Below are 22,076 nucleotides of genomic sequence, written 5' to 3'. Positions count from 1 at the left end.
CTAATTTAGACAAACAAGGTTTTGAGAACATTTTTGTAAATGGGAAGTGTCTCATCAAAAGGAATGGGAATATTTGTGCAGAAGGCATAAAGGAACATAATCTATATGTATTGCAGGGATAAAAGGTTCAATGTTCCCATATATTTAAGAATGTTGCAGAGCATGATTCATGTGTTAATCTTCTACGTAGAAGACTTGGCCATGCAAGCTTTAAAGTTTTGCAGCAAATGCAAGATTTTGTAGAAGGGCTAAATTTGAAGGGATGCAAGACATATTTGGACTGTGCAATATGCAAAGCATCGAAGTCAAAGGCATTCCCAGTTAGTAAATATAGCACAAGACAAACAAAAAGAGTTCTAGAGCTGATCCATGCAGATCTGGTGGGACCTATGCAAGCCAGTTTGGGAGGAACAAAATATGCACTGGTAATTGTTGGTGATTATAGTAGGTATTCGTTTTGCTACTTGCTTAGAGGTAAGACAGAGGTGCTACAACAATTCAAACAGGGTGTTTAAGCACTGGCTCTGTGGAGAAAAGCCTTTTTAATTTTTCAAATGCCACCTGGCATTCTATATTCCATTTCAGTGGCTGGCTAGGTTTTGACTTGTCCTCCCTCTTTGTTTTTAGCAAGTTAGTAATGGGGAGTGCGATCTGAGCAAAGGAGCAGATGAACTGCCAATAGAAGTTAACAAAGCCCAGGAAACTTTTCAGCTGCCTCCAAGTGCATGGCAGGGCCCATTCCAGAACAGCTCACACCTTTTCTGGGTCCATTTCCATCCCCGCGTGAGAAATCCGGTAGCCCAAATAGTCAATCTTTTCTTTGTGAAACTCACATTTCGAAAGTTTAGCATTCAGTTTGGCTGCGCGAAGCTTATTTAAAACTGCTTTGACTAATGTAACATGCTGGGCTCTCATTTTTGTGTAGATTAAGGTATTGACCAAGTACACCAACACCCCCTTGTACAAATGCTCACGGAGGACCTCGTTACTCAGCTGCACTTCCTATAGCCCAAATGGGAGTATTTTGAACTGGAAACATCCCAAGGAACAGTTAAACGCAATCTTCCATTTATCCCCCTCCTTGATTCTAACCCAGTAGTATGCTTCTCACAGATCTAGTTTGGAAAAAAAATCTTTTCCTTTGAGAGATGGACCAGCATGTTTTCATGAGTGGCAAGGGGTAGACATTGTTCATGCACACCTCGTTCAAGCATTTATAATCTATGCAGAGGCGAAGAAACCCATCTTTCTTCTCACAGAATAGCACTAGGATGGCCATTTTTGGTCTTGCCGGTTGAATGAAACCACATGCCAAATTCTTATTTATGAACTTGCACTGCTCCTCTAACTCTTGGGGGGGGTCATCGAATAGAGCTTGGGCTTTTGCAGCTAAGCTCCAGGGACAATCTTAATGGCACAGTCTATGAAATGGTGAGGGGGCAATTCATCGGATCCCTTTTCGCTAAAAATCTCATCCAGGTCCTGGTACTCCCTGGGTGTGCTTCCTGATTTCTGATCATTGACTCCTGCCACCACTTTGGGTTTGCGCTTCGCTCTGGTACCACGGTGGCTATTGGGTGAGTGGGGTTTCCCTTTTGGGAATCTCAATTCTCCTGTCCCCCAGTTCACCCATGGGTTCCACTTTTTTAACCATGCTAGTCCTAAAATTAGAGGCCATTCCATGCTGGGGGTCCCCAGTGTGATTCCCCCATCATCAGTTTTACTGGCCTTGTGGTGAGGGTGGCCTGGATGCCCTCTACAATGGACCCATCTAACTGGCCAAACAAAATAGGCTTCTTCAGTTTCCTCACAAGGATTCCCAGATTCCCCACTAAGGTTGGGCTTATTAAACATCTGCTGCAGCTCAAGTCTACTAAAGCCTTCAGGGCTACCTTCTCCTCCATCCCTGGGATCAGCAGTTCTATGGGCCTGGTAAGTGCAATGGGTCCATTTACCAAGGGCTTATCACTGTCAGATATCTCTGGTCCCTTCTCTAGTGGGGTCGGAGTTCTCCCTCCCAGTTTTCCAGAGGGTTGGAACTCCATGATTTTTTATCGCCATCTCCCTGGGGCATTCTGGGTTTTTTTACAGGCTCCCCCCCCCCCAGGCCAATCTTCTTTTCTCACCCGAGTCTTTGAATGACACTCTGCAGCTTGAGGGCCCTCTTTACCAGATTTAAAGCAGGCAGTTGAGTGCAGTGCCACTGTGGGGGCTTTTGTCACCTCTCACTTCCTCTCTGGCAGGGAGCGATGTTGATTTTGAGCTTGATTGATCTCTGCTTCCTCAGCTAAGATGCACCAGTCATGAAGGCGGGCAGGGTCTCCTTGGGAAATACAAGCATGGTAGAGAGTGTCATTCAGCCTATCTTTGAAACAACTCACCAGGATATCCTCTGGACAGTTGAGACAGCAAGCCACATCTCAGAACTCTTCTGTGTACTTGGCCACTCGGTGACGGCCCTGCCTAACAGTCTTAATGCAATCCCTGGCCTTCTGATGGGTCGAGGGATCTTTCAAAGCTTTCAAAGCTTTCAAAGTTTCAAAGCTCGGGAGTGTCGGCATTGTGTAGGGTGTCTGTAAGGACCCATCCCACTTTGCATCTTAAGAAGACAGAACTCTTGGAATATTTCTTCCAACAGGCATTCTTTATTAAGAGAAAATGGTTGCAGGTGTTCTAGACAGGACCTGGGGCCCAAGCCCTATAGTTCTCCCCAGTTTCTTCCTTGTCTGCCAAGCCAGAGGAGTCAGAGAGCTATCACTTGGGCAAGCCTCTGACATACTTGAGGCCATAGCCCTTCCAATCCAGGAAATATTGAAGATATCCCGGTGAATACCAGAATCTACAATGTGTACTACCTCATATTCTGGCTCTCCCTGCACTAACACCAGCTCCTGCATGGGATCCAACCAGCTGGTGAGGATTGACCAGTGCAACAAACACAAGCAAAGACTGGTGAAATACTGAGTGTATGTGCTTTCAGGCAGGCAGGATCAGACGGTACACCACTGGGTTGGTGACCACTTCCACAGAGAATGGGCCTAGGAAGTGGTGGTCGAGTTTGCATGATAGTTGCATCATGGGTACGTGCCGGATGGAGAGTGTTGTTGGCTAGCAGTTGCTCCATAATGTCCAAGAAACAGGGCTTTTCTACTGGGGAAAATGGGCTGCGAACAAACTGTGCTGCCCCACTCAGCACAGTTTGGTTTAGTGGTTTAGTGAGTTTATTAATATTTCCCAGCAAAATTCAGAACTGTTCCAATTAAGCCCAGCCACAAGCAGGCCAAGATTAGTCCACAGAGCAATGGCCTAAATGGTCCACCAAGCAACTGAAAGTTGCTCAAACAAAATAACTCCACCAGGCAAAACTTAAATCCATACACAAGAGAGCTCAGGTGGCAAGAAAAGTTCAGAGTCTCCAAGGCACAATTCCAAACACCATATCAATCCAGAATGAAGCAGGAATCACAACGATCAAACAAACAGCTAGAAAACCAACATGTTGTTCTCAGCAACTCCTCCAGCTGTCTGTTGTGATAAATAGTCAGCTTTGCGGTGCAGCCCATCAAGATGGGCCGGCTTTTCTCCACTCAAGTAGTCTGGCTGACATCCTCTGCTTCTGCCTTTTCTCTGCTCTGTGTGATGTTGGATCAGGTGCAGAAGGCAGTTCCTCCTCCTCTTTGCTGGCTGTCTGCAACTGTAAACTTTCTCCAGCTGAAGCCTCCTCCAAATGTTGGATGGCCATTCAGAGCCATCAATCAACCCAGTTCCTGACATGCCAAGAATGGGCTCAACCTCCCGAGCTGATATCTGAGAAGGAATCTGGGGAGTCGCCCAAGGGAGACATCACACTAGCCCCTAATCATGTGACCAAAAATGTACTTATGATATGGTCCACCTCATTCAGTCTGATTTTCCTTCTCACCATTTGTGGAAGGTTACAAAATGGATTTTTCACCAGGTATAAATTTTTGAAAAAATTAACTTTGAAAATTTTGAACCTTCAACATTATCCTTCTATTTGAGTAGACAAGAATCTGTATTTTAATGTTTGAGTTGGATGGGGAGGAGGAGGAGGAGGAGGAGGAGGAGGAGGAGGAGGAGGAGGAGGAGGAGGAGGAGGAACTCATGGTTATTTCTAATGTTTCATTGATCCATCACAGATATACATTCTACAGAATAAAGCTCTTGGGTATTCTTCTTATCTCTTTGGTCAAACAGATGTCCTTTGGTCTGCAGATACTAGTTTCTTTTCATTTCTTCCTAGTCCTCCAATACTTTGCTCATATATTTTGTGTGTGTGCAGGAATGTGCTGGATAGTATTGTTAGATTTCTTCCACGAAAAGAAGACTTTCTCTGACTGGAGTATGATGTCATTTCCTGGCTACAGAGCTAGCCAGGCTCTCCAACAAGCCAATTGAAACAACCTCTTTGTGCATTGTTTCTTAATAACTTCACTGTACATATGTATGTATGTAATAATGTAAACACAGTGCAAAAGAAACAGACCCTCTGCTAAGTGGGACAAAATGCTAGCAAGAAAAAAAATGTGTCTCCTATTGCAAAAAATAAAAATAAAAAATGCAACACTATCTTACAATGTTCTCTAAATTTACAGTTATCTATTTTTTTACCTTGTCCACATGTATAGCTCTAAGTAACAATTCCCACAAAGTCCATCTGTTGTGTCACCACACAGAGAAATATGAAGAAGCATACAGTCACACACAGGAGAAAAGCAGTGGTAAGTTTCTCCATTGAGAATGTGTGTTTGCAGAGGTTTCCTCCGAAAACCAGATTTCTCATCATTTTAGTCCAAAGATTTCAAAATGGTACCAATTGGGCAATCATATTTAGGAAGGAGAATTTTTATTCTAGGCATGGTTTTGCCTAACAAACACTGATGTACTACAGATTGAATTGAAGCTACAAGACTAGAATTAATTCTAGTTCATATCAGACCAAAACATTTGTTTGTTAGGATTTGTAAAAATAATTTTAAATGGACTCCTTAGTAAGCCAATTGACTTGTTGAAGTACCAGGTGAAATTCAGTTGCCAGACATAAAAAAATAAAAAATAAAATAAAGAAAGGAAGGAAGTGTTCTTCAGTAAATCCTCTAAAGAATGGTGAAATATCATTTTCAGGTATACATTGCCAAATTTCATATCATTTTACAATGCATTAGTTTAAATTCCATTGCTTAGTAAATGACTAATGAGCAATAGATCATGCTTCAAAATAAAGAGACTGGGTTACTGCTTAAAAGGCAGGGAGGTCTGCAGATATGGTAAAAAAAGTCAATATAGCTGCAATTAAACCTCCATGTGCTTTTTATATATGTGACTGCCCAGAGGAATATATAGGAATATATCTAGACCTGGCAAAATATCTGGATGATGAACTGCCCATTCCAGAGGAATACTGCAACCTTGCTGAGGTGTTCAACAAGAGGGAGTCAGATGGGCTGCTGCCTCACCATCCAATGGACTGCACCACTGAAATTATGCTGGGGGCTAAACTGCTGAAACCAAAGATGTATTCCATGACACCCAGAGAGATGAAGGGGCTTAGGGGATTCATAGAGAAGAACTTAGCTGGGGGCTTCATCCAGCCAGCCTAATCAATAGTAACCGCCTTTATGCTCTTCAGAGAAAAGAAAGATGGATTCCTGAGGATATGTGGGGATACATGCCATTTGCATGGAGACATGCAAATAAAGGACATATTGGGTTATTTGTCCAAGGGGAAGATTTTCACCAAGTTGGATTTGAGGGAATCATACTACCAAGTATGAATTAAGGAAGGAGAAGAGTGGAAGACTGCATTCAACAACACTTTGGGCTGCAAGGGACACCCACCATGTTCATACAACTAATAAACAAAGTCCTACACAAACACCTATATAAAGGGGTGCTGGTGGACTTGAATGATATTTTAATCTATACTGATACCATGGAAGAGCATATAAAGCTAGTGAGGGCTATTCTAGAGAATCTCAGTTGTAAAGACCTGCACCTTATAAAAAAGCAATTTTGTTGGCCAAGGATGAAGAAGAACATAGAATCCTATGTTGCAAGTTGCCATGTATGTGCATCTATGAAGCTTTTGCCAGGGAAAACCTCTGGATTGCTGCAACCTGTAGCCAACCTGTTAGAGAATTTTAATTTTTCTATTGGTGAAAAAATAAATCAGAAGCTCTCACAGTTGACTGCATTTAGCTGATTCAAAATAACTTCTTTATATTCATATAAAAATATTTACAATACCATACATTCTTCTTTACAGCAACATAGCACAAATTGAAGACTTCTTACAGAGAGATACAGAGACAAACCTGAGACTGAAAATTCAGCTTCTAACTCAATACCCTTTTGCACAGACTCAGTAGCACTTTCTTCGCATTGGCTGACTGAGTTACCACATGACTCTTCCTGCTCATGAATATTCCAACACTCCTCCCTTCATGACAGGAAGAGACATCAGACCTATTAACTTAATACATTCTTTAATCGTGAAAAACCTTGTGCCACTAACCTGGCCTTATATTGTACATCATTATTTGGCAATACCTTTTTCTTATATACCCACTTACAACACACAGCTTTGGTTCCCTGTGGCAAAGTCACTGATTTAAATTTTCATGGTCTCCCATGGATTTCATCTCTTTATCCATGGCCTCCTTCCATCTTTCTTCTTCAGCTTTTGGTAATGACAACACTTCTTTATAACTTCTTGGCTCATACCACACATTGCAAACCTTTACCTTGGTGGCAGAATACCTGTCAGGCGGAATTCCTTTATTACATCGCTCTGACCTACGTGGGATTAACTGCTCCTGTGTCTCAAGTCTATCTGGCTTCATGTCTTGTTCAGCCTCTCCTCCTTGAACATTGACATCTTCAATAATCATTTTTTTATCATTAGATGAGTTATTGTCATTAAATAGATCACCATCATTAAGTGAGACATACGCAGAATTTGCATTAATTATGTCCCAATTTTGTTCTGCAAAATTAGCAGACCTTGAAATTATCATTCTTTTACTTCCATCGCTAAAGTGATATCCTTTTGACTCTGATTCATAGCCCACAAACCTGAGCTTTCTTGCCTTTTGCTGTCCCTTTCTTCTGATTGCTTTCAGAATATGTACCCATGCAGTACTTCCAAAAATTCTCAAATGTGCCAGTGATGGCTTTCTCCCTTATAGAGTGGCATATGGAGTATTATTAATGGAGGAATTCCACAGCCTGTTAACTATATAATTTGCAGTCTATATGGCTTCTCCCCAATATGACCTGCTCATACCAGAATCCTCTAATAATGAATCTTTCATTGTTTGCAAAATACCATTCCTACTTTCAGCTACACCGTTCTCTGCTGCTGTGTAAGGATTTGTACGTCTGTGTCTTATCCCCAACTGCCCCAACCATTGTTGGAATTTAGTTGACATAAATTCAGTACCTCTGCCAGTTTGCAACTGACACACTTGTTGTCTATATCTTCTCTCTACAAAACTTACCTACTGTTTGAATTGTTGTAGCACCTCTGTCTTTGCTCTAAGCAAGTAGCAAAAACTATACCTGCTATAATCCTCAACAATTACCAGTGCATATTTTGCTCCTCCCAAACTGGCTTGCATAGGTCCCACCAGATCTGCATGGACCAGCTCTAGAACTCTTTTTGTTTGTCTTGTGCTGCATTTACTAAATGGGAATGCCTTTGACTTTGATGCTTTGCATACTGCACAGTCCAAATATGTTTTGCATCCCTTCAAATTTTGCCCTTCTGCAAACTCTTGCATTTGCTGCAAAACTTTAAAGCTTGCATGGCCAAGTCTTCTACGCAGAAGATGAACACATGAAACATGCTCTGCAACATTCTTAAATATATGGGAACATTCAACCTTTTGTCCCTGTAATACATATAGATTATCTTCCTTTATGCCTTCTGCACAAATATTCCCATTCCTTTTGATGAGACACTTCCCATTTACAAAAATGTTCTCAAAGCCTTGTTTGTCTAAATTAGACACACTTAACAAATTATGTTCCATCTCAGGTAAACAAAGCACATTGGTAAACTTTGATTCCAAATATGGAATTTTTACATTGCCTTTTCCAATGACTTTTGCTTTCTGGCCATTTGCCAAAGCCACAGCTTCAGGTGCTACTGGAACAAACCTGCAAAATAATTCAGAGTCATTAACAATTGTTTGACTTGCCCCACTATCTATTAGCCACTTGTCTCTGTTGTTGCTATAGCAAACTTTTGCAACACCAAAATGTTCCTTTTGCAAATCAGTCCTTTTTGGTTGCACAAATGTCCTTTGTTGCAAATTGTTCCTTTGCAAACAGTTTCTTTTCAGATGGTTGTTTGCTCCACAAATGTAGCAATTCTTTTCTTGCTTAGCTCTCTGCCTGCAAAATGTTTCTCCTTCGGAGACTTGATTCTAAAATGGTGCTTTATTTCTTCATTAAGCAAACATGCCTTTAAAGCTTCAAAATTTAATTCTTGCTCTTCTTTACACTCAAATATGGCAGAAACTGTGTCCCAGGTTTTATCTAAACTGTTCAATACCAATAAAACCTTCTGGGACTCAGGGAATTTAATCCCACATTGTTCTAAATCCAAAAATAAACTTTGCATTTTATTTAAATGCTGTTCCACAGATTCACCTGGTTGCAAACAGGCCCTGTAAAGTTTTCTTGACAATTGCACTGTATTGCATGCAGAAACATCCACGTGCACAGTTCTCAACTTCAATCAAATCTCCTTTCAGTCTTTAAATTTGCAACATTTAGAAATTGTTCATCATCTAAATTCAAGATGAGATACGCCATTGCTTGATCATGACTCTTCTGATCAGCAGCTACAAATACTTGTGGTGGATTTTCTACAATATACCACAGCTCTTTAGCTTTTAGCAAACATTCCATTTTTGCAGCCCACACAATGTAATTCTTCTGGCCCAAACGAGGCACACAGCTTTCCTTAAATTCCATTGCAGCCATACTGCTAATTCTGCCTTGTTCTTATACTTTCTAAACACAGGCAATTTCTTCCAGCTTTAAATTACAATGCAGTCCTTAGTAAGCTCTGGGCCCATGACCTGTTAGAGAATTTTAATTTCTCTATTGGTGAAAAAATAAATCAGAAGCTCTCACAGTTGACTGCATTTAGCTGATTCAGAATAACTTCTTTATATTCATATAAAACTATTTACAATACCATACATTCTTCTTTACAGCAACATAGCACAAATTGAAGTCTTCTTACAGAGAGATACAGAGACAAACCTGAGACTGAAAATTCAGCTTCTAACTCAATACCCTTTTGCACAGACTCAGTAGCACTTTCTTCACATTGGCTGACTGAGTTACCACATGACTCTTCCTGCTCATGAATATTCCAACACAACCCAATCCTGCCATAGGAGGAGATAGCCATGGATTTCATAGTCAAGTTGCCAGAGAGTACAAAGGAACAGTATAATATGGACTGTTGTTGACCTGTTCTCCAAGCAGGCACATTTCATACCATGCCTAAAGCTGCCCTCAGCCTGGCACTTAGCGAAAAATTTGTGCAGCACGTTTATAGACTGCATGGAGTCCCAAAGAAAATTATCTTGGACCATAGGGTGTAGTTTACTGCAAAGTTCTGGTGGGAGTTTGTGAGCCTAATAGGGCCTAGCTCCTCTTTTCATCCCAGTACTAATGGGGTGGCAGAATGAGCAATCTCAGTAGTGGAGCAAAACCTAAGATATTATGTAAATTATCAGTAGACTGGGCTAAGCTGCTGCTGTTTGCTGAGGTGACCTACAATAACTCGGTGCATAACAGCACGGGACTTAACCTTTTTAAGGTTTCAGTTCATAGCCATGCCAGAGCTTCCCCCTGGGACCACAACTTCTGCAACACTGGTGGAATGGATTGGCTCTCTGACAGGCACATTGGTTACCATGGCAAGGCACAAGAGGCCCAGAAAAAGCAAGCTGACTGCAAGAGAACCCCTCAAAGGGAGTTGAGGGTGAGAAATTAAGTGCACTTGTCCACCAAGTATTTAAACCTAAGACAGCCTTGTAATGAAGCTAGGTCCTAAGTGTTAAGTCCTTCGTTCATGGGTGAATGATGAATACACATTGTGCATTTAACAGTTCTTTATTCGTCTAACAACACCCAACAACACAAATGGCACTCTCTTTTTATCCGTCCGGAGACCCGGACAATGGCAACAAGTAGCAGAGCGTTTTCGCACCCTGCGCATGCGCACAATGCTGGCACCGCTCAGTCTGGTCCCGGGCAGCTTATGGAATGCCCGGGACCAATGTAACGTCTCGAGCCTGCTTTTGCAGGCTCAAGACACAACACCCCTCCCCCCTAGATCTCTGCCCACATACATGTACATCATGCATTGGGAGAGTGTTATATAGTTCCACAAATCAAATGCACGGAATGTGGAATATTCGAGGCTACCCTTAGGCAAAACCCCCTTCAACTCTGTTAGGGAATAAATGTATCTGAAATAAAAAAAATAATACAAAATAATCTGCCCATTATTCAAGGCCCTTATGAGTAGCCCCCTTGGAACTTGACAGCAACTTCACAAATTCTCTAAGATGTTTGGGTGGGCACTTGGCCTGCTGCGACCTCCTAGGGCCAGGAGAGATTGCTTGGCCCACCTGCTCACCTACCAGGCTAGGTAGGCCAAGGCATTGCTGCCCTAAATTCCCAGGTGACCCTGGTGCAGTTGCCTGGCCTACCTGCTCGCCTACCAGGCTCAGCAGGCCAGGACTTTGCTGCCCCAAATACCCAGTTGACCCACCCATCTGCTGGCTGGCTGGACCCTCTAAGTCCAAGCCAGTATAACTCGGAGAGGTGGCATTCCTCAGGTCCACAATGGAACCTTCTTGGGACCACTGTCCCTCAAACCCCAGGCCAGCAGATGGAGATTGCTGGGTAGTGGAAGTGCCTCAATACTCTGTAGCCCCCAAGCATGTGCCCAAGGTGTCAGAGTCAAGAGTCGCCCTCATGGCAACCCCCTTTGCTGTTGATCTCCTTTTGGGACCAATTGTGGAATTTTGCAAGTGTTCCTGTTGGCATTCTTTTTCTCTTGTAGTTTGTGGGTTGTGTGGATACCCCCGGTCAGTCTCCCTGTCTGGAGCACTATCTGACATATATGAATACTGTGGATACCCCCAGTGTAACTCCCTGTCTGGAGTAATTATGGATGTAATTATCCATTGAATTCCTGTTCAGAGCACTTGCAGAACCTTGGGATGAAGTAGCCTCAGTGTTGGCTAGTGAAGGCCTGTTGGGCTGGTGAAACTGAGCCTCAGAATGCATGTTATGGTCCTCCTCCCCCCACCAGAGCAGAGTCAGGAGTGGAAGGGTGAGAGTCTAGTCTCCAACGCAGTTGGTCTATGTGTCTGCGAAGAACACGGCCGTCTCCCAAGGCAACTTCATATGACAATGGCCCAGAGACCTTGCAGACCACAGCTGTGACCCAGAGATGACCAGGCCCATAGTTTTGTGTCCATACCGGATCACATACTTGGACTCCCCTAGGTGCCTGCAGTTGTGACACCTGTGAAGCCACCCAGTCAGGGTGCAACCTGCCCAGTTTAGTGATGAGACGGCAACTCCAGCGGAATTCAGCAGGGCTCTTCCCTGTAGCAGTGCATGGTGTGGTGTGGTGTGCAAGAAGGAAATCTGCTAACCTGTGATGCCAGTTACCGTAAGTCAGTTTCTTGAGGACATCTTTGGTGGTGCGCACCATTCTTTCAGCCAGTCTGTTGGAGGATGGGTAGAAAGGAGCCGATGTTGCATGCCGGATCAGATTGGCCTGAAAAAAAGCCTGAAACTCAGAAGAGGTAAATTGAGGGCCGTTATCTGAAACCAGAACATCTGGAAGACCGTGTGATGCAAAAATTCCTCTCAACACCTGGATGGTCCTGGCAGTAGTAGTGGAGGAAACAGGAACAACCTCTAGCCACTTGGAATGGCTATCAACAACAACCAGGAAGAATTGCCCCTGAAAGGGCCCAGCATAATCTATATGCACCTAGACCATGGGGTTTGAGTTTCCTCCCACCTATGTACTGGGGCCTGAGGCATCTCAGGCCGGGACTGTTGGCACAATTGGCACCCATGCACCTAGGCCTCGATATCTTTATCGAGCCCAGGCCACCAAAGATGGCTGTGTGCAAGCACTTTCATCCTGACTATACCAGGATGTCCCTCATGCAGACAGATCAAGATTCTAGACCTCAATGAGGCTGGGATCACTACCCTGCTTCCCCATAATAGGCATCCCTTGAAAGTGGAAAACTCATGCTTTTTGTGCCAGAAACTTTGGAACTCAGTATCTGGGCACTTGTCAGGCCATCCTGACAACACCCATGTCAGTACGCGTGTAAACGTGTGATCAGTGGCAGTTTCTGCAGCCACATCCCTAGCATTGAGGAGAGACTCAGGCAACTCCTGAATGGACAGAATATTGACGGCTGGAGCAAGATCAGGCTCCAATTGGTTCAAGGGCAGTCTGCTCAGGCCATCGGCATGACCCATTTCTTTTCCTGGTTTGTGAACCAATGTATAGTCATACCCTGACAGGAAAATGGACCATCTCAGCATACGAGGAGAAATGATATATGGGGTCTGTTTGTTAGTGGTAAACAACCCCACCAGAGGCTTATGGTCAGTATAGACCGTGAAATGGCGGCCTTGCCTGCCACACACTCTGCAAATGGCGGAGCGGAACCTGCAGTCAGCTCGCTTGTGGCGTCCTCCACACCTGAAGCATTGAAGAGCTGCTGGGGCCTTGTCTGAACATTCCTTCTGTCTCCTTTCAGCTGGCTGGTGAAGCCTATCCACCTCTTCTTCAGGATCTGCTTCCAATCCTTCTCGAGCGTCCTCTTGATGGACGGTGGCTGCCTCTGGAGGGCACCTGATGGGCCGCAAAATTTTTACTGCCCCGCCTGCTGCTTCCTCAGCTGTCACCTCTCATAAAGCATCTTGGAAAGAGACATCTTCTTTTGCAAAAATCTTCTGCTGTAAGTCTCTGTTCCTTAACCTGCATACAAAGCGATCTCACAGCCTCTCTTCCAGATCCTTGAACTCACATGGTCTGGCTGTTCACCTTAAGGCTGCAATAAAATCCTTAGCAGATTCACCTGCCCTCTGGTCCCTCTGTTCAAACATGTGTCTCCGAGCAATAACAGACAACTTGGGCTGGAAGTGTTCCTTCAGCAGTTTCTTCAAGTCAATATACGTTACTGACTCCAGAGGTGCCGAGGCCACCAGATTCTCTGCAATTTCCAAAGCTTCCTGCCCACAGACACACAACAGAATTGCAGCCTTCAAGCCATCTTCTCTAATCTGGTTTACTCTGAAGTAATTCTCCACCCTTGCAACATAGGATTCCCATCTCTCTGGGTGTGAGACATCAAAGTCAGATAAACGACCAATCTTTGCCATCCTGTAGTTTACAACCTTCACCACTCGCTCCTCTGCAACTTCTGTTGGGGAAAGGGTCTTTCAGCCGAGCTCACCCTCCAGCGATGCTATAATGGCAGGCTGGGAGGCGGATTCCAATGCCGTTTTCCCCTCTTCAGGACTTCTTGGGTAAGTCTTTAAAGCTTTCTTTTCTTCAGCTTGTAAAGCATCCCACCCTCGTCGCCAGTATTAAGTCCTTCATTCGTGGGCGAATGATGAATACACATTGTGCATTTAACAGTTCTTTATTCATCTAACAACACCCAACAACACAAATGGCACGCAGGCCTCTCTTTTTATCTGTCCGGAGACCCGGACAATGGCAACAAGTAGCAGAGCATTTTTGTGCCCTGCGCATGTGCACAAGGCTGGCACCGCTCAGTCTGGTCCCGGGCAGCCAATGCCTTGTGCATGCACACAATGCTGGCACCACTCAGTCTGGTCCCGGGCAGCTTTTGGAATGCCCGGAACCAATGCAAAGTCCCGAGCCTGCTTTTGCAGGCTCAGGACACAACACTAAGTATATAGGCCCTTTCTCTATTGTGTGGATTATAAACCTGGTGACAGTGGAGCTACAGATGCCGAGAAGTCTTAGGCGGGTCCACCCAGTGTTTCATTGCAGTCTGCTAAAGTCTGTTCAAGATTCCAAATTAAGGTCAGTTGGAGGAACACCTCCACCTCCAATCCTTATAAAAGGGGAGGAACGCTATGAGTTTAAGGACGTCTTGGACTCTAGGAACCACCGGGGGAAATTGCAGTATCTTGTGCAGTGGAAGGGCTTCCCATAGCAGATGCACAATGGATGGTGGCAAAGGACATTAAAGCAACTAGAGTAATAAAGAAGTTCCATGTCAAGTACCCTACATGACCAAAGTAAAAAAGTGTTTTGTAAATGATAAATTGTGTCAGAATCCAATCATATTTCATCTTTAATTATCAAATATAGAAACTCCCAATTCTGCCTTCTCTGGATTCTGCCATCAGAGGGAGAGAAGGGGGAGAACAAAGGGGCTTTATGGCCCTCACTTCCTTCAGTACACTTCAAAGAGCTGAATGCTGAATGTGTGTTTATTGTAACATCAAAGCATTAGCACTAGAGGACCTTATCATAACAAAGCAGGGTACTTGCCTTTCATGTAGTTACCTGAAGTCTCCATTCAGACGGAAGAAAGAAGAAAGGGGGTGGAATTGTGATACTTGAAACTATCACTGGAAGGGGGGTTGATTGGGTGGGACTACTGGGGAACCCCTTAAAACCTTGAATGGAGAGCTTGAACCCCAAGTCCTGTCTAGCATGCCTGCAACCATTTTCTCTTAATAAAGGATTCCTGTTGGAAGAATTATTCCAAGAGTTCTGTCTTCTTAAGATGCAAAGTGGGGTGGGTCTTTTGGGGTTTATGCTTTTGTATATTTGTGTTCATTCCAGATATATCATTTTCTTGGGGGGGTTGTCATCTGACATCTGACAGCTTCCAATTCACGCTCATCTCAGCATTTTCTCTACTGTATGTTCAACCAAGACAGATACAGTATTGCCTTTCCCTTGCCTCCATAGCAGTTTGATAATCTCTTTACTGAACTACATTTTGTGATCTTTGTGCTGGTACTTTTATAGCAAACCTTATTGGAGTCCCCAACATTTATGTTTCATCTGGAAAAGCTTTACAAACAGAAGGATCATGTATCACTAATCCACTAAGTAGCTACTAAGTTGAAAAGTATCCATTTATTTTTTAATCAATCTTTCTATGTCATAAAAATGGAAACATATATTTGTAGACAAATTTAGAGAAAGGTCTAGATTTACAAAAAATGTATAAAACTGCATATTATTATCACACAATCAGTGAATAGACAAGGCATAAAGTGTCCTGAAAACATTTAATTGCACACTTTAAAGGTTTAGAAGTTGAATGAACTATTGAAGTGGAAGTCCTGGTGTGTGAGAGAAAACACAGAGTTAAAGGAAATAAAAAAAGATAGAGTACCGTATATGCCGGCGTATTAGGCGACCCGGCGTATAAGACGACCCCCATCTTTATAGCCGGGCCGCATTCCTAGAACGTCGTCTTATACGCCAGAAACTACCAGTATTTCCGGCGTATAAGACGACTCGGCGTATAAGACGATCCCTGTCTTTGGCACCGATTTCAGCGCTCGCGGAAGTCGCCTTATACGCCGGCATTTATGGTATATCAATTCCAATTTTCTTAAAATGATGGTTTGGAGAACTCCCTGAATGTCCATGGAAATGTTGTAATGTGAAGGAGATATGATGAGGAAATGTGCCTTGGAATGTGAATTCAGTCTATGGAATTGAGTGAAATGTACAAAATGAAAGAACGGAAATTCTAACTTGAACTCAAAACAAGCAACATCTTTATGAGTCAACAGTAGAAAAGGAAAAAATTTTTTGCAGATGAATAATCCATGGCAACATCCCCATTCATAGCTTCCCTTGGAAGCCAAAGGTCTTGATTGCCTACAGTCATGTCCTGAGAGAGGTCAGAGAAGATGTTGGAAGAAGAGGAGAAAGAATGATCTATGAAGCTAACTTACACAGCAGCCAGCCAAATTGCCAGCCAGTGCTGCATATACTGACAAATGAGTAGAAAAATGTTATTACCAAATTGCCAGATTGCATAATTTAGTTTTAAGACTATTTTAAGAGAGGTAGGCTTCAGGAGGCCTAATATAACTGGCTCAAATATGTGTAAAGTCAGGTTGTGACATCCATTTGTAAGAGTGATAACCCAGATCTCTTATCAAGTAAGATTTCATATGGAGACTATGAAAATTGCTGAGATTTTGGCACCGTTGCCTTTGCCCAGATCTGGATTGCTTTGATGAAACTTGATATATATTTTAAAGATATGACAGAATACCGAGATGTGTTCATAAGCACATTGATAACCTCCTTCAACATCAAATCTCCTCATGAGTTCAAGTAAATATTGAAAAGCACTGGCACCCTGAAGGACAATAATAACCATAACAACTCTCTTTTTTTAAAAATATGTTTTATTAATTTTTTAACATAATCACCTTAATATTCAGTAAAGTGTATGTTGTCTGGGTTTACATTTAAGAAATATTCACTAACAGTTGATTTCTATAATCTATAATCCACATAATAACTTTACTTGATTTTCTCTTTTTCCCATAATGTTCTCCTTTACCAACTTTAAGTTAATACAATTTTTGTTGTTTTAATGAATGATGATTGAGTATACAGGTATAGTATAGGGGGTACCTTGCTCAACAGTAGTAACTGTGAGAGGGATCTCAGAGTCCTAGTAGACAATCACTTAAATATGAGCCAGCAGTGTGCTGCAGCTGCCAAAAAAGCCAACACAGTGCTGGGCTGCATTAACAGAGGGATAGAATCAAGATCACGTGAAGTATTAATATCACTTTACAATGTCTTTGTAAGGCCACACTTGGAATACTGCATCCAGTTTTGATCACCACGATGTAAAAAAGATGCTGAGACTCTAGAAAGAGTACAGAGAAGAGCAACAAAGATGATTAGGGGACTGGAGGCTAAAACATATAAGGAACGGTTGCTGGAATTGGGTATGTCTAGCTTAACAAAGAGAAGGACGAGGGGGGACATGATAGCAGTGTTCCAATATCTCAGGGGCTGCCACAAAGAAGAGGGAGTCAAGCTATTCTCCAAGGTGCCTGAAGGTAGGACGAGAAGCAACGGATAGAAACTGATCAAGGAAAGAAGCAACTTAGAACTAAGGAGAAACTTCCTGACAGTTAGAACAATTAACCAATGGAACAACCTGCCTCCAGAAGCAGTGAATGCTCCAACACTGGAAGGTTTTAAGAAGAGACTGGACAGCCATTTGTCTGAAATGGTGTAGGGTTCCTGCCTGAGCAGGGGGTTGGACTCGATGACCTCCAAGGTCCCTTCCAACTTTATTATTTTTATTGTTGTTGTTGTTGTTGTTATAAAGGTTTTCTAATATTTCTAGAGATAATAATCACACCAATATAATATTCCTTTTCTATTTAGTCATTCTGGTTGTCTCATCATAAATCCTGTTTGCAGTTCTTGTTTACATTTGTTTTCCCCACAATGTTCAAAACATTCTTTTTTTTATCAGTATCAAAATAATATATTTTTATTATTGTCTTTGACCAGCTTTTGCACTAAAAAGAGTACAGTAAAAACAGAAATAGTTTGAAATAATGATTTGTTATTTGGAAGCTACTACTGGTCCAGAGTGCAGCAGCATGGGTAATTTTGGGGCCCCCAAGAAGATTTTCTCAAAATTAATTACATTTAAATATTTAAGTCTATTTTTTCTCATGTAAGCCACCCTAATACTTTTACCTTTCTTAAGGAATAAATAAGATTTAAAAAGCAAAAAGAAGAATAAGAATAAAAAATAAATAAAAAGATAGTATGCTACTTAAAATCCCTATTTCCTATAAGCTAATACATATTTATTTCCAAAAAAAATTCATTCTTTTTTGCCATAATTAAAAATATATTTAATCTTTAAATATTCCATTTAATAAATCTAGTCATCTAGTCTTTTAACTCTTATTCAAAACATTTTTAATCCATTGTAATTTTCTTAAAGTCAATCACCTTTAGATATCTAAAACATTTCCTTTATATAAGCTATTCCAACTCTTTTATATTACTCATATCAAGAAATAAAATAAAGAAGAAGAAGAAAAAGAAAGTACTATGTTACCTGAGGGGCTCTTCCCTCTGAAAGTCAAATTCACATCCAAAATTTTTCTATTTCTTTAACCATATTCAAACAGGTGTTTCTCTTTTAAATATTCTCTCTGATAGGCCTCATTGTCTATTTTCTTAATTTTCACTTTAGCCTTTTTCTTTTGCCCAGTGTCTTTCTTAATCAATATGTTCTGCTGAGTCAGAGAATCTTTCCATATTCTTATAGGTATTACTGTAGATATAAAAGGTAAGTCAAGTACAATATCTTTGTGAGAGGCATTTGCCCATTCATTTTTGTTGAAAATCTTTTTCTTTCTTTTTCTCTCTGCTTCTCTTATCATTTTTTGTCTCTCCAGTTCTAGTGTTTTTCCTGGCATCTCTGCAGTTCATTTTGTCCAATCTTTTTTCTTATCCTCAAATTTGTTTTGTGGTGTTAAAGTATAAGTTGTCTTTTCCAAATCCAGTATTTCTTGTAATTTTTTCCACTTGGGTTAAATCATACTTCCTTGTTTTGTTAGGTTCCATCTTTAAGTCTCTATCCTCAAATTTGTATTCAATTGTCTGTTGTATCTGTTCCTTCTGTGTTGTTGTTTCCTGGGATTTTTTTGTTGTAAAGTGAAATTGGAGATGAATTGGTTTATATTTTCAAAGTTATTTTGGATTTCTTTGTGGTTTGAAATCATTGTTATTTGAATTAGTTGCAACATATCATATGTCTCCTCTTGAAAAATATTTATTTTTTCTTGATAAGTTCTTTCTATAAATCTCTGATTTTCCATGATGACCAAGAATCCAATTTTTTTTTTCTTTGCAAATAGCTTTGGGGTCAGAGTTAAATACTTGTAATCCAGAAAGTTAAAAAAAAATTTTTTTTGTTCCCTGAAGTTTATAAGTCTCACTTTGTTTGCAGCCCAGATTGTTATCTTTTTTGTCACAGCTGTTCTCTATTAGTAGAGCTTAGATGGTCACAATTAGAGGTTAGTTTTTTACAGATTTTGCCAAGTCCTGTGTCAAGGTTCCAACTAATGAAACACTTCAAAGAACTTCCAGGCATTGTTTATCCTAAAAAGTCTTTATTCGTGTAACAGAAAGTTGGCACGCCATGAATGGGATGCCAAGATCTGAAATGTCCCCTGAGCAGTTATTTTGCTAGCATTTTCCCTCCCTTATTTTGCTATCATAAATCACGTTTTCCAATCAGCCCGAAGGGCAAAGGTTCACTTCCGTTCTGCAGCCCGCGTATTTCTTATCTTAATTACTCCCTACATACATTCTTTCTCCTCCCCTCCCAGCATCATCTAAGTTAACTCTAAAAATACCAGACAGTTCTGCATATTTTGTCAAAGCAAGAATATCCAATATTAGCAGCATTGACATCCCCCCCTCACAAAAAGGATAGGTCCTGTATGTAAACAAAAGCATATGTCAGGGATTATCTCTTGGTTTGTTGGGGTTTTTCTCATGAAACTTTTTGATGAGTCGGTCAGCCTTCACATCGCTAGATTTCACCCAAGTAGCTTCGGACAACGAGTACCCCTTCCATTGTACTAGGTACTACAATTTCCCTTTAAAAATTCTAGAATCAAGAATATGTTTCACTTCATAGTGAGTCTTACCTGCTATTACGAGGGGCCGGGGGCCTTCTTAGGGGGAGATCTTAAAGTGGAGCCCCAACAAGGTTTTAACAAGCTGCAATGGAAGGGAGTTTTAATCCTACTGTGATGGGGTTGATGGTCTCAATTTCTTGCTGGGCAATTTGAGGCATAAATATTTAGCTGATAAGATAAACCTTTTCCCCAACTTGGAATGTTCTTTGGGGAGCCCTCTTTTTATCAGCCTTTTTTTATAGGTCTCAGAAGTCTTTTTTAATACAGTTTTCGTGTTTCTCCAAACTTCTTCCCACCCCCTCACCCACTGATCAAGTGTCTGGGAGGCGGAGGACACCTGAGGATATTCAGGTATTGGGCTGAACTCCTTTCCTGTGGCCACTCTGATGGGCCGGTGCTGCTGTGAACGGAATTATTGTATGCCACCTCCACGAAAGGGAGGAGGTCAGTCCATTTTGTCTGTTGGTAGGAAATGTAGCATCTGAGATATTGCTCCACCATTTTGTTAGCAGATTCTGCAGCCCCATTGGTGGATTGGTGGATGAAAAGCAGATGATAGGCCTTGAGATGATCCAATTAATTTAAGAAAACTCCTCCAAACCTTTACTGTGAACTGCACCCCCCCCTGTCTGAAATTATTCACTTAGGGGCACCCTGCAGCTGGTAGATATGTTTCAGGAACAATTTGGTCAGTCATGGGGCAGATGGGAGTCCTTTGCATACAATGAAATGAGCCTGCTTCGAGAACAGGTCTATCACCGTCCAGATGACAGTATTTCCTCTACTTTCAGGTAGGTCTACTATAAAGTCCATAGCTATTTCTTCCCATGGTTGAGAAGGGTCTGCCACTGGCTGCAGTAATCCAGGGGTTTTCCCTTGGATTCTTTTCATTGTGGCACATACAGTACAACATTTTACATAGTTTTCCACATCCCGTTTCAGCTCCAGCCACCAAAATTGCCAGTGGATGAGATGTAGAGTTTTTAGATATCCGAAGTGTCCAGCCTGTTTTACATCATGGTTGTGTTTGAAAGCATTACAATGGAGGGCTTCAGGCAAATATAGTTTCCCCCTTTGTAAGCCAAGCCATCTCTGCATGTTAGGGAGGTTTGATTATCTTTGAACCATTGATCTTATTTTATTTTCTTTACCCCAGGGTCATCAGGATTAGGGACTCTGCGAGGCGTGAGTTGAGCAGCAGTTTGTGGATTGGAGATAATTGCCTCATTAACCTCTTCATGTTCAGTTTTGTACTGGAGTAATCAGGATAGCGCATCAGCTAGGAAGTTTTTCCTTTCCGGTATGTATTTTAGAGTGAAGTTGAAGCAGTTAAAGTACTGTGCCCACCGCACTTGCTTTGGGGACAATTTGCGGAGAGTTTTAAGTGCTTCTAGATTTTTGTGATCTGTCCATACTTCAAATGTGTTGGAATATTCATGAACAGGAAGAGTTATGTGGTAACTCAGTCAGCCAATGAGAAGAAAGGGCTACTGAGTCTGTGCAAAAAGCTTATTGAGTATTGAGTTAGGAGCTGGATTTCCAGTCTCAAGTTTTGTCTCTGATCTGTCTCTGTAAGAAATCTTCATTAAGCTATGTTGCTGTAAAGAAGAATGGTATTGTAAATATTTTTATATAAATATAAAGTTATTTGAATCAGCTAAATTCAGTCAACTGTGAGAGCTTCTGATTTATTTTTCACCAATAGAGAAATTAAAATTCTCTAACAGGTCATGGGCCCAGAGCTTACTAAGGACTGCATTGTAATTTAAAGCTGGAAGAAATTGTCTGTGTTTAGAAAGTTTAAGAACAAGGCAGAATTAGCAGAATGACTGCAATGGAATTTGAGGAAAACTCTCTGCCTCGTTTGGGCCAGAAGAATTACATTGTGTGGGCTGCAAAAATGGAATGTTTGCTGAAAGCAAAAGAGCTGTGGTATATTGTTGAAAATCCACCACAAGTATTTGCAGCTGCTGATCAGAAAAGCCATGATCAAGCAATGGCTTATCTCATCCTGAATTTAGATGATGAACAATTTCTAAATGTTGCAAATTTAAAGACTGCAAAGGAGATTTGGTTGAAATTGAGAGCTGTGCACGTGAATGTTTCTGCTTGCAACATAGTGCAATTGTCAAGAAATCTTTACAGAGCCTGTTTGAAACCAGGTGAATCTGTGGAACAGCATTTAAATAAAATGCAAAGTTTATTTTTGGATTTAGAACAATGTGGGATTAAATTCCCTGAGTCCTAGAAGGTTTTATTAGTATTGAACAGTT

At 41.6% G+C, this 22,076-nt stretch overlaps 1 protein-coding gene across 8 annotated transcripts in view; it reads left to right on the top strand.

Annotated features, from left to right (window-relative positions):
• Window positions 1-22,076, top strand: part of C1QTNF7 (C1q and TNF related 7) — a 146,718-nt gene that overhangs the window by 89,434 nt on the left and 35,208 nt on the right. For 5 of the 8 annotated variants that reach the window (XM_039343486.1, XM_039343488.1, XM_039343485.1 and 2 more), the window contains exon 2: window positions 20,960-21,103. The exons of the other annotated variants lie outside the window; for them this stretch is intronic. The gene's annotated coding sequence lies outside the window, so the exon portion shown is untranslated. The remainder of the gene's footprint in view (window positions 1-20,959; window positions 21,104-22,076) is intronic. 8 annotated transcript variants of the gene reach the window in all.

This window comes from Crotalus tigris, unplaced genomic scaffold (genome assembly GCF_016545835.1).
Source record: "Crotalus tigris isolate CLP2741 ecotype Arizona unplaced genomic scaffold, ASM1654583v1 scf7180000017855.1216408, whole genome shotgun sequence".
Classification (NCBI taxonomy): domain Eukaryota; kingdom Metazoa; phylum Chordata; class Lepidosauria; order Squamata; family Viperidae; genus Crotalus; species Crotalus tigris.
Note: the sequence above shows the minus strand (reverse complement) of the source record. Positions and strands in the feature narration are given on the sequence as shown.